The 12,093-nt window shown below is 44.0% G+C and overlaps 1 protein-coding gene across 1 annotated transcript in view; it reads right to left on the minus strand.

The window, feature by feature from the left end:
* The window catches only part of gcgra (glucagon receptor a), a 37,304-nt gene extending 25,576 nt beyond the window's left edge, over positions 1-11,728 (minus strand). Inside the window, exon 1 of the mRNA XM_035181864.2 lies at positions 11,380-11,728. The gene's annotated coding sequence lies outside the window, so the exon portion shown is untranslated. The remainder of the gene's footprint in view (positions 1-11,379) is intronic.
* Between the last annotated feature and the right edge of the window lie 365 nt (positions 11,729-12,093).

Raw genomic sequence — 12,093 nt, forward strand, 5'->3', positions numbered from 1 at the left:
TTTAATTTTCCATCTAGCGCCACAACAGCACCTGCGAAATTAATGCTAACTTTTGGTAACCAGCAAATGTTTACAAAAGTAAAGACTATACGTGCTGAGCATTAGCATTTTTGGGGGGAAATTTCACATGAAGGGAAGTAGAATGGCTATAGTGTGACTTCTGATGTTTTTTTTCCACGGAATCTTAAATGTTAGGAGCACAGTGATTTAAATGATGAATAGCAAAAATAATCATACTGTTACTTACTCTGTGCTCAAAACAGCACTAATGAGTGTCAGCGTGACATAAGCTAGTTGAGTAAGTATAAATGATTTTGACCTGTGTAAATTATTCCATGCTAGCATTTGTTATTACAGGCCTAGGGAAAGTTTCAGTGTTTGTAGGGATGGTTGGTTTAAGTTACTAAAACTGAACTTTGTTGTTCTGTTGTTGTGACGGCCCACAGCGGGGAGTGTTATATGTGAGTATGTGTTCCACGGAGATGGAGGTCAATGTCTCCTGCTGTGTACACAGCCCGTCCAGCCCGTCAAAAACACACTGACATCAGCAGTCTCTTCGGTGACGCAAGAGGGCATGTTGTTTTTCAACTCCCACTAACAATCGCCACCACTGAAAAGTCAAGAGAAAGGCGCCATTCATCGAAAAAGGTGACACAGGCCCAAAAACGCTCCTCTGGAAGATATTAGTCTGACAGGGTCTGCAATTCAACAAGTGAAGGCCTCGTTCCGAAACGTTTACCTGTCACAGCGCCAGCAGAAAGCAGCTCGGCAGCGGCAGTGTTGAATGCTGCACTCTCTGGAGGTGGACGTTTCGAGATAAATGTTACTCTCTTAATTGTCCACCCGTGTTTTCTGCAGCTCGGGAAACTTGCAGAGATCAGCATGTTCTAACCAGAAGGAACTTGGAGATTGTCTTTCGTGCTTTTATTTCGTCTCAGCTGGATTCAACTCTCTCTTCACCTGCCTGAGCCAAGAAAGTCTGCATAAATTACAGCGTGTCCAAACAGCAGCAGCCGGACTCCGCACTAAATCTGCTCACAGAGAGCATATAACTCCATCTTTAGCTCCTCTTCATTGGCTTCCTGTACATTTTAGAATTGATTTTTAAGGTTTTATTGATGATTTCTAAGGCCGATTCTGGACTTTCACCTGAGTACATTTCGGATCTCTTGACACCATATGTGCCAGAGCGAAGACCCTACCCACTATTCCACTGTCCCGACTGATAACCAGAGGTGACTGTGACCCTTCTGTCAGGGCTCCCACCGGTTGGAACGATCCCTGAGGAGATCCGTCTTTCGACAAACTCCTTAACCTCTTTTAAATCTCTCTTGAAGACCCATTTTTATAGGTGTGTTTTCTCCTAGTTCTGATCTTACTGACTATTTCAACAATTTCTATTGTTTTTACTCTTTTCTCATCTGTAACAGATCTTTTCTTATTAGTGCTCTAAAGCTGTGTGATGCTCAAAATGCTTTTAAATGTTTTCTATTGTTCTCCTTTAATTTTTCTTTTCCAAATATGCTATATGAATTAATAATTATTATTTGTGTTTGTCCTCATATACACATCCAGCTCTATTGCCAGAGATGAAGAAGTTGAAGTAGAAGAATAACGGAAATCCACTTACAGAGAAGACGTTTCATTAACAGTATCATATGATATCAATTTGTGTGACCGTTTCTTCTCCACATCTGTAAAACAAAGTATTTTCATTATTATTCAGTATTGCTATGTTGCTATATATATTCTTTCTATGAATAATACAGTAATTACACATTATTGTGAATGTGAGTCTCGGAAAAAGGCACTTGTGCCCCAGTGGTGGGAATACTCTCCACCCGGGTGGATACTGTATACGCTGCAGCAGCTCATCACGGCTGAACGGCACTCACTCTACAGTGAGGGAAAATGTATCCGTATCAAAATTCACGTGTAGCACTCCCTCTGTGGTTTCATCTTTTTTTTTTTTTTTCAGGATAAATTTGGGCATGTTTTCTGGTGGAGGTCTACTGGCCAAGCCTAAAGCTCTGTGGTAACAAATACTCTAAAGTCACGTTCAATTTCATGAGCAACGTTTCAGAGGGACGGATGTTTGGGGTGTTGAGTATGTGAGCTCTTTATGTTTTATTTATTTTTATACATTCATTAATTTCAATGTTTAATGTTTAGAAAAAATACCATCTGGAGAACAATCCCTTTGTTTACAGTTTTCTTTCTCCCCATTTGTCTTATCACGTTCTACAACCAGAGCCTTTCTCTGAGCTGAGCTCCTAACACGAAGACCTTGTTTAGAATACACTACACTGATTTAATTTAATTTTCCACATTCTTTCATTTGGAAACACAATAACATATAGTCGCCTGGGGACAACAAATCTGTATGAAAATGTGGTTAAATGAATCAGCGGCTAATGGCTATTTTTCTGTGAAAATTACAATATTGTAAAAACAACACGCTTCAGTTAGCATTCTAAATGCATGTTGAGCTTTTTAAGTTGTATTGAACATGTCGTTATCATCTGTAACAATATTTGTTGTTGTTTTCATTTATAGCTTTATATCATTATTATTTTATATACTTGATGGAGGATTACAGATATAAAGTTGCAGGACCCAACTTTCTGTCCTCAATACTTAATCTTTGCAGAAATGCACATTTCCAGCTGCGGAAAACGTAGGACAAACCTTTTCCCTCTGAAATGAGCGATTGGGCCAGAATTCACAGATCATTTATTTTGCGGCTGGGGAAGAGAGATTTCGAATGGACAGCGTGCGACCCAAAGGCCATGGAAAAGGCATGGCTGAGAGAGTTTCCAGTTGAGCGGTCGCTGAGATAAACCAACTGTTGCTTGTGCTCTGTACTGTGATAATAGGCTGTGTTGGGGAGCAAAAGAAGCAACACTTGACCCTCGACCCACACACATTACGGGGGAGGAGGGGGAGTATTTATAGTGCCTCGCCGATGTGGCTCTGAGCAAACACAAGATGGCTCAATACTGTTACCTCCTCCAGGGTTTACATCGCAGTTCAGAGAAAAGCAAAACCTTGTTGTGTTCTTTTATCCCTCCAAACGCTTTGAAGCGCCTCTGCTGGTATCGATTCTCCCGCGATAAATCTTTTTTGCTCCGGTCTGCACCTTCCGTGCACACTGAAGAGGAATTTACTCCCCCCCCGTCACACACTGACTGAGTTGTGAGCCGTGCACGAGCGCCGTCGCCACCCTTCACAACTTTGATCCGCAACTTGACCGGCAGAGACCCCCGATCAGGCACGTGCCGCGGCCCCCTGTCCGGCCCGGCGCTGCAGCGTGTAGGCTGGTCATTAGAGAGTAATCATATAAGCCACACTGAGCCTGATCGTGTGATTCATCTTGGAGCACAAGACAGCACAAGTGATGTGTTCCCATTACCACAACCCACTGACTTCTCTCGGGCCAGCGTGAGTTATCGGAGACCTCACGTTTTATTCCAGTCATGACCTCCTGAGTAAAGCTGCATATCTCAGTCGATCTACACACAAACTCTGATTGGGTTTAATGGGCAGGTTGCATGTTTTCAGTGCAGCTATTTAACAGATACCCCGAGAAGTGAGGTTAAGTATGAACATATGGGAGCGAGTCCTAAATCACTATTCCACCACATCTGTTGAGCTGAATATAAAAAGGACTTTTGGATCTCGCTCTCATAACCTGCTCATTTCATATAATCAGGAGTGTTGACAGATTAATATCGATTTCAATTTATTCATTTAAAACCAAAACTGTCACGTCAGAAAAATCTGCATGAAAGAAACAGCTGACAATCGTTGTTGTTTTTCAAAGAATTTTAAGAAGTTTATTTTCATCATGGTGCGTCATGTTCGACGTCACCAACGCACCAACAACTGAGGCGCTCTCCCTCTTGCCAAATCAGCGTGTTCGCCCTGGTGTCACTTTTCCATCACTGTCGATTGGAGCTGATAAAAACCTGTGTCTACTGCAGAGTCCTTTGACCCGGGAGTGAAAACTGATTGTATCCATTCCCACTGCAGACAAAAGCCAGATGTCAGTGGGTTTTGTTTGACTGGAGGAAATGGATATATGGTGAAGAGAGACAGGAAACAGGGAGAGATGAGCAAACTGACATGCGGCACGTAGTCCGGCTGGTCAGGAGTCAAACCTGCTGATAGGACACGTAGGTCCAGTGTATGTGATATGTACCACAACCATTCTGCTATCAGGTCGCTCCTACTGTTGCTCTTTTGATATGAAATCCCAGCTGACATGGTTCGAGGTCGTCCAGGAAGATTCAACCACATTATTACGACAGCCAATTTCCAATTTCTTTGTCTTTCAGTCAGCAGACTAACTCACAAACTACAGGACCGATGTCCAGGAAACCTTGCAGGGTTAGTGTTAGGTTGAGCATGACCCAAGGAGGAGCCCATTTTAGTTTTGGAGCGGATCCAGATAAATGGGCGGATCTAAAAATTGCTTTTCACTTTCTTTAAAATGGCGAGATAGGGCGTTGGCTTAGAGGCACGCACTCTCCAAACGCCCCTACCAATGTGGAGGGGGAGCTTTTTCCATTTTGTTAGAGTTAAAAATAACCTTCCAAGGAATCGAATTCTCCGTAACAGCCCTTTTGTAACTTGTACTCGGGATGTTTCATTATCAATGACTCCGGCATGAACAGCGAGCAGGTATCCATTTGAAATAATGGACAAACTAATCTCTCTGCTTCCCTCAGCCGCATCAGACGTTCTCCTCTGAATCTCATTCACACACTGGGGCGCTCTTATCCTCAAATTATTACTTGCAGCACTTTGTTGAAATGACTGAGTGAAGACAGGACGGATATAATTGAAGCGTTTCGGTGTGTGGCTGATAACCAAAGAGAATGTGTTGTGAGGGTGAAATAGCAAAGCTCTTAGCCAGCGAAGAATGAAATGATGTGCTGGTTTTCTCCAGAGAAATGCATCTCTGGTTTTGCTTTAGTTACTACATTGTAATCGGTTTTGTAAAATAGATTCCGTGTGTATGTGAGTGAAAGTGGAAAAAGGGAATGACGCAATGTTTTCCGACTGTGGCAAGACACACAATTACGAGAATACAAATATACATAAATTGAATTCGCAAAAACATGTTTCAGCTTCTTTTGTTGACAACAGCTAAAGGGCTGATCCCCTTTGACCCACGCTGCAGAAACAATTCAGCCTGTCCACATCGAGGAAACTTCTCTGGCATGTCACGTTGATTAATCGGACCGTTTTCCCCGCTGCAGAGAAGGCAACATCAAAACATTGTCTGGATTTGTTTACAGGGGCAGGAAGGTAAGATGTTGGCAGCCGCCCAGACCTCAGTAAGTGATGGAATGTGCCGCACTTCATATCTGATTCTGGTTCTGGTATCGAGCGGCGAGCAGCGAGCGCAGCGGAAAAGGCAACAGACGCTTCCCAGAGACCTCATCAGGACGCCGCTCCGAAGAGCAGAGGAGGGGAGAAATTGTTTTCAGTAAACATGTTAAGCGTGAACAAGAAACACGAGCAGCACCATCTGCTCTGCGCCGCGGCCCGTATGAGGAACGCCAGCCACCTCAACAAAAATTCAGACCCGAGAAAGAAACTAAATGAAGAAACGACGACGTGTTCTTCACGATCAACCCTCAAAAACTCAACCGCGTGAAAGTGTTGCCGCTTTCTCACCAGCCGTTTTCTGTTGCCATAGCGAGTGTGTCTATTTATTGCACTGAAGAAAAAACAAAATGAGTAATTCAATTTCCCCCCCCCGAGGTAAAGAGCTTGCTCTGAGGAGGTTAAAGAGGTCATTAAAGGAAGTGCCAGTTGCTCTGCTACTGGCACACTGTTGGCTGTACTTGGGAAGATTTAATAAACTCTCAACTTATCCGTTTAAGTCGGAGAACAAAATCACCCATCACACCGTGGCTCAAAGCAACATGGGAGTCGATGTCTATTCAATAAGCCGTAGATGTTTCCTGCCGCCAACAGGAAGGGATCGGTTCTGATCCTGCCCATTCAATGGTTTATATAAACACAGTGTATCTGTATATACAGTGTGTTCGTGTGTATAAGGACGGAAAGAAAGAGTGATCCTAGAGTGCTGTGCACGTGGCAGCAAAAGAAAGATGAAATGAAATTCTTCTTCTTTGCGTGAAACAAGGGTAAAGATGAATTGCCCTCAGCAGGACACATGTACCTCCGAACAATGAAGATCGTCTATTTCCTGTAATAGAAAAGCTCTAATTTATTTGTCACTGGAGCAGATTCCGTCACCAATGCTGATTGGCCACTTTATCTCCAAATGCATATACATGTGCTGAGACACACCTGGATCATTATCCAGAGCCACTATATTAGAAATTAGCACTTTACACACGCCTGATCATATTCATCAAGATATCAGCATTATTTCTCAAGAAAGCCACAGAATCAAAAAAAATGCCTCGTAATGTTGAAGAAAGTGAAAAAAGGGTTTTATTTGAAGCATATTGTTGACACCAGCGGATCGTTATGCATGAAACAGATTGGAAAAGATGTGTGTCGTTGCTCCGATTTCAGTTTTTTTGTTCTTTAACCATGACGCTGACCGCCCTGGGAGGAACATCACATTTGTTCAATTGCTCGTGTGACGAGCACAGATCCTTGGCTGCTGCCGATCTGATTTTCTTAAGGGAGCGATGCCTCTTACTGCTCCTGGTCACACAAACTGACCTGAGATCGGACACACTGTGATACTCGCTAGTGGATACCTGCATCGGGGATTACTTTTGTTTGTGCTTGTCTTATGAAATGATTTCACCACTTGAGAATGTGTTTGTGGAGTGCGTACGTGTGTGTGTGTGTTTGTGTTTGGACCCGGTGTGTGAGTTGGATGGCAAACACATCTAAGTGGAGCCCTGCGGCGGTTTCCAGACAGCCTCTTATCGCCGCTCTGTTACAATCTACAGTGACAGCTCTTTGTAGTTGAAGCTATTCTTAGCCTCCCTGGATCCATTGTGGGGGTTCACTTAAACCGGAGCCTGCAGAGCTGCACAGGACATCCGTGGTCACCTGATGGCTGCTGACACCTACGCTCCTTGTCCACACCTGTCGTCCGCACAGCCACGGGCCATCACCCAGCTGAGGATCTCCTTATCATCCCTCTCTCTTTAGTTCTCTTGATTTTGTTTGCATGCTCACTCTGCCTGCAGTCTCCCTGCACTTTAGGTAGTTTCTATCTATGTCTCTTTTCTCATCTCGATTCCCGGCACTAAAGCCACAGAAAAGACAAAGGGAGCACAGCGAAGCATATGCACAACTTCTGTTTCTCTCTTCTCGCTCTCGTCTCTTTAGATGGCTCACAGACGGGGAAACCACAACAGACAGACATATGTGAGGATGTCCTCCTTCCTTCTTTCTATATGTGTCAAGCGTTTCTTTTGTTCACCTCTCTTTAAACTCAGTCCTGCCGCAGATCGGTTATGTTTTGCACGACGGCATCATCCCAACGACTCAGCAACAACTACCACCTAGCTGCAACGTGCATGCTGAAAACGGTGCATTCTGCTGAAGATTCACATGGTTGACATAAAGTCTTATTCTATTGTAATGTGTTTGTGTTTTTGCAGATTCTTTCCCCCATGGTCAAACAGAGCAAGTTGCTCCCTGACACTATGACCCCATTCAGATCTGGACCCTCATATGAGCCCATTACAGGTGGACAGATCTGGGTACGAATGCATCTTAATGCGTCAAAACAAACACTTGTGATCAGGTCACATTTGGCGGTGCTGTATGCAAATAAACATATACATCATTTCTGTTTTGCAAGATCTAATTATGTTGTTTTAGCCAATCTGGCTGTACAGATGGGTCTTGCGCGTGGAGAGAGAGAGAGAGAGAGAGAGAGAGAGAGAGAGAGAGAGAGAGAGAGAGAGAGAGAGAGAGAGAGAGAGAGAGAGAGAGAGAGAGAGAGAGAAAGAGAGGGACAACCTTTGAATGTGATCTGAGTGATCGGATCACAGATGCGTCCTCGATGCATCTTGGGGCGTGTTCACACCTGCGCTCAGAGCTGACCACTTGTGATGATATCACTCAGCACAGATGTTAACATCAGGTCTGAACAGGTTCTGTTTTTGCAGAGGCACCATGGCTGTATTCTGGGCTTCGAGCCGCACAAGACGCCTGTGATTGGTTAAAAGAAAGACAAACAAGCCACAAGAGTGTTTTCTTCCCCTTATGGGTGCAGCCAGATCGTTCTCCAGCGCTGACACACTGAGACCACGTACCAAACAAACGCATTTTCAAGTATGAAACACTTGACAGTCTGTCGTGAAGCACTTTGGTGTCAGATACGTCATATTACATCTAACAGCGGCCATCGACTGTGACATTGTACAGTAAACTTGAGTCAAGAGAGTTCTCTGTCATGTTTCCTGCCCATCTTTGATTTATTCTTCTTCATCGTGTTTCTCCAGCAGCCACAGTGACCACAGACGCAGAATGTTTACAGGCAGACGTAACTCTTCCCTCTGCAAGAGCTCCTGCAAGAGTCTCCAGCGCTCGGCTACAAGTCAAGGTCAATACAAGGCAAACAAATGTTTGTGAATATGGAGAGCAGTAAAAGGGTGTTGCAGACAAAACAAGTAACTTTAACAGCACAAAGTAAGAGGAGGTCAGAAAAAGATGATGGTTTATTTTTGAGCTGAAGGTAGTCTGACTTTTTTCAGGAGAGCAGGGGAGGGTCTTAAATTCTCTTTGCCCCCTATTACTGATTATTTTTGCAATAGCTACATAATAAAGAAAATGTTCAATCACACTCTGGTTAATAAATGAGCTGTTGTTTAAAGTACATAGTCAAGCAAAAATAAAGCTGAGGAGGTTTAGGAAGTTCTGACCTTCTCACAACTGCTATAATTTCCATACTTATTGAGTTGTAAAACGTTCTTTTCTTAAAACAATTACAAATGGAATTGATGGGTAATGCTATTTTACTAAACTCTAATATCGGTATCTGCCGTTCTTCTTCTCCTTTAAGTTATCAATATTAGTTTCAAGTCCGTAAATGTTTTGTCGTGTCTTAATAAAAAGACCAATACAGACAGATGCTCAGGTAGGTCGGCATATTCTGTACGCCAACTTGGTGACTTACAGCTGACACCCTGACGCAGCAAGACTCCACAACACAGCATTACCTCATGTTATACAGCGCTATAATATTAAAGGTGACCATCTTTTAAAAAAAAAAAGCTCTTGGTTTGTTTTTGTGGAGCAACAAGAATAGCAAAGCCCCGGTTTCCTACCACATAAGGACGCTACAGCCTCAGAGGCAAACAGCAGACCACGCTGCGTGATGCTGATGCTGATGCTGTTTGGCTTAAGCCACACAATTATACCGAGAGAGATGAAGGATATGAGAGTAATGCGAATATGAGGCCATCCTTGTTCACATGAGGTCTTATGATGTATTCCTTATCCAACTCTGATAAAGCCATGGAAGAGCGGAGTAACCGTTCTTCGACGGACCTCAGGAAGCTGGAGCTGAACACTCTGTCGTACGGTGCTGACGTACGGTGGCTCATGGGAGATCAGAAAGCACTCACTGCTTCCAGGCTCAGCCCCTCGAGGCCGATCACAGTCCGAGTCCCGCAGCTGCCGAGCCTCTTTGGACCGCACAGCGTACAGCATGAATGCAAACACGGGTCAAACATATATAAGTGGCCCGTTAGCAAAGGCAATCCCCCCCTTTAACCCTGTGTTCATCATTCTGAATTTTCAGTCACATACATAATGGACGTCGCAAGCACGAAAGTTTCACCCTGCTGAGTGTGGCAGCACTCAGAAAGCTGATAATCAAGACTTAATGCATCTCAGAACTGCACTAATGTGTGTTCGGTATGCATTAGAGCACCTACCACCTGCTAATGTTTTCAAATTACCACTTACGACAACATACAGCATCACTAAATCATGAAGTGTGCGGCTCCTATATCACCGCAACAGATGGGCCGTGGACATAATAATGAATATGTTTGTTTAGTTATGTGTGAGGAGTGTTTACATGAATCCAGGCCCACTTATTAGACACAATACAAGATGCACAAGGGACCGAGGGGCCCACATGTTGTTCTCTCACTCGCGTGACGCTGCCCAAGTGGCTCTAATTAGGATCAAAACCACTCCTGCACATTTAACTCCCCCAACAATTAAATTCTTATGTATTCTGACTTAAAGTATAAACAGAGAGGCGCTAATGTGTTTATTCTGCCCGGTACATGATTAGACACATTCTTCTAATAAGTAAATAAGCACGGGTTCATTTGCGGCGGCTTTAAAAGGTTTTTCTCAGCTTGAATGTGTTTTTTCTTTTTTAAGCAAAGTGCAACGAAGTGCTGCAGAAACAGAATGCGATGCAGCAACATCACAAAATCTGCAAAACAAAATGACTTTCAAGTCAAATCTCACCTCACGGACACAAAATATCCAAGTTATTTTTCACACATGTGGTATTTGTTGCATTATATCATATAACATTGCACATGTATCTTTCTTGCTGCTCCTGAAGCAACGACATTTCTGTGTTACTGTAAGAACCGTGGCTTGTGCAGAGATTGAAGAAGGCACGTGTCTATTTTGTGCAATAAGCAGAATATCATTTTATTTGTTCGCCTCAGAAACTAAATTTTGCAATGTTAGGAATTTAAGAATTTGTGCAGTTGGGTTTCACCACACATTCACAGTCACGCTGAGCCAGAGGAACAGCGAAAAGTCTGCAGGGTTGAGCAGACACTAGTGGTGTATGTGAAGATTATCAGTCATCCAAGAGGAGTTGAGTCGAGGGCAGATGCGGTTTGGAGACGTCCCTCATCCGAGAGGCTTCTTCAGTTAACTTCAGCACAGAGAATTTAGTTTGGGGGGGGGGGATTTAAAACACTGCGTGGCATTGTTATTACGCACGACACATCTTCACATCCACTGAGACGCGCAGGGTCAGCGTGTGTGTGTGTGTGTGCCAGTGCAGACCGGGCAGCAGACCAAGTGCAGATTCCAGATCCAGGCTGGTTTAGATAACACGGCGGTTGAACACGAGCGATAAGTCAGACTAACTGCAGTTGCTGGCAATTTGGAGAAAAGTGTTTCCAGAAATTGAACCACGTTTCTAACAGGCGAATAAAACCAGAAACCAATAGTTATCAGTGTGTGTGTGACTCTCAGCAAAGAGTTTAAGTATTAGGATATAAATGTGACCAATAAAGTAATATTATTATTTCAATTCATGCAGAGACCAACACACGTTTTATTTTCTCCATGCGAGTGCTGACGTTCGGGCACATTTTACGCACGTGTGGAAAAGCAATTAAACTAGACATAGAAATAGAGGAACTAAATAAAGTGAATTACCGTGGACAGGGCAGGATTCCGTTGATCTCCCCCGGTCTGCTCCTCACCGCTGCTCATCTTCTGAGCCGCATCTGTCGGGCGATGTTTCCTCCTCCGCCGTAAAATCCAACTTTCACAATGTGATGAGCGCGCGCCTGCACCTTCAGCTCCTGGAGACCAAGTCCTGTCTCTCTCTCTCTCCCCTCTGTCCTGTCAGCGAACAACTTCCCTGTGTCTGCCTCTAACAGTACAGAGGTAAAGGAATAATACTAATGATGTAGAGGAAGTCGAATATACAAGTAAATTGCAGGGGCTTCAGTTGTGTGACAGTGGATGGCACCAGCGGCTGAGTGAGCGCGAGCCGCACTGCTGCCTGACTCGCGCTCCTTGTACCCGTGTGACGTAAGAGGGGGGAGGGGGGCGGGGGTCTAACGCTGGGACCAGGTCGCGTGTGTGTGTGTGTGTGTGTGTGTGTGTGTGTGTGTGTGTGTGTGTGTGTGTGTGTGTGTGTGTGTGTGTGTGTGTGTGTGTGTGTGTGTGTGTGTGTGTGTGTGTGTGTGTGTGTGTGTGTGCATTACATGTTTCACCAAAGACTTCTCCCCATCCTGGTTTGTTCAAATTCTGATTTGACTCCTGCTTGGGTTTATTATTAATAATGACAATAATTCAATAATTTCCATGACACTAAAACTTCCACGTTTTAATGCTCCATTAATTGTTCATATATCTCAGGCC

This window comes from Hippoglossus stenolepis, chromosome 16, assembly GCF_022539355.2.
Source record: "Hippoglossus stenolepis isolate QCI-W04-F060 chromosome 16, HSTE1.2, whole genome shotgun sequence".
Classification (NCBI taxonomy): Eukaryota; Metazoa; Chordata; class Actinopteri; order Pleuronectiformes; family Pleuronectidae; genus Hippoglossus; species Hippoglossus stenolepis.